Source organism: Lipotes vexillifer, unplaced genomic scaffold (assembly GCF_000442215.2).
Source record: "Lipotes vexillifer unplaced genomic scaffold, Lipotes_vexillifer_v1.1 scaffold84, whole genome shotgun sequence".
In the NCBI taxonomy this organism is placed as follows: Eukaryota; Metazoa; Chordata; class Mammalia; order Artiodactyla; family Lipotidae; genus Lipotes; species Lipotes vexillifer.
This window is the reverse complement of record NW_006783414.1, coordinates 507,537-509,056: the sequence shown is the minus strand read 5'-3', so window position 1 is coordinate 509,056 and position 1,520 is coordinate 507,537.

Genomic DNA, 1,520 nt, shown 5'->3' with positions numbered 1-1,520 from the left:
TTGACATTATAAATAATGCTGTGGTAAATATAATTTTTTTAAACTCTTAAAAGACCAAATTTTAAGTGCTGAATATATAGTAACTTCTGTATCTTAAATGTGCATGGAAAGGAATTCCTGATATTCCCTCCAAACTTGCTTTAGCCAGAGCCTTCTCTAAGTTAGGTACAGCTCCATCTTGCCATTAGCTCAAGCAAACAAACAAGCAAGCAAATATTGGAGTCATCTTTGACCCTTCTCTTTCCCTCATGCCTAAATCCAATTAATTAGCAAATTTATGTGCTCTTTCTTCCAAAAATACCTAGTATTTGACCATTTCTCATTACCTCCACACCTCTCATACTGGTCTGTGTCACGTCATCGCTTGCCTGGATAATTGTAGTGGCCTCCTAACTAGAGTTGCCAGATTTAGCAAATAAAAATACAGGACAACCAGTTAAAGTTGAATTTCAGATTAACAACAATTTTTTTTTTAAGCATAAGTTTGTCCCCAATATTACATTCTCCATGCAGCAGCCAGATGGATTCTTTCAAAAAGTCAGAATAAGTCACTCCTCTGTTCAAAACCCTGTGATGTCTTTTCATCTCAAAGCAAAAGCCTGAAAGCTGAGGCCTTGCAGGATCAGCTCCTAGCAGCTTTTCCCTCTTTGATCTCGTCGGCCCACTGTCCTCTCCTTCCCTCTGCTTGCATCTCTCTTCTCCCAGATATACCTAACCTCCTTTAGGTCTTTGTTTACACTTCGTGAGACCTTCCCTAATCGCCATTTAAAACTGCACTCTTCCCTTCACCTTCCCTACTCTATATTTCTCTGTTAACACTTACTACCTTTTAACAAACGTATCATTTAGTTTGTTGTCTTTCTCCTTTTACCAGAATTTAAGTTCCATGAGGGCATTTTTGCTCTCTTTGTTCACAGCTGCATCCCCAGTGCTTAGAATACTGCCTGGCACATAACTGATGCTCAATCAATATTTAATCCATGTCGAATTAAGGAAATGTAGTTATCCAAATCAATAAATAGCTTTTGTTTGTTTCACTAGGGCTCCTCTCACATTCTGATCATTCAGCATGTTGCTATCTCTTTCAAAGTAGTCACGTTAACTGTTTTAATTTTTTAGAGAAGCCATCTTCTGTAATTCTGTAATGTTGGCAAACATTTATGTGCAGACACGGTTCTAAGGTATAATAAAATCTTAGAACCTCAGGTATTGTAATTAGAGTTAATACACAGATTAGGAAATTAAGACCCGGCGAGGTGAATCATTTGGTCAAGATCGCGGGATCTGTTGGGCGCTGGGTACAGAACCTGCGCTTTAACTGTAATACTCTGCCCGCTCTCTTTTACCTCTGTTTTTCTTAACTTGTTTGGGTTAAGCTCTTAAGAATCAAAGTCAAGACCTGTCAAAAGCAAAGTACTTTCTCCCACTCCAGTCAAGGACTCTGCAATTCGCATTTGAATCCCGCGTGGCGGGAAGCCGAAGGCAGGTGTCGGGAGCGGCGGGGAGGAGCCGCCAGGCCC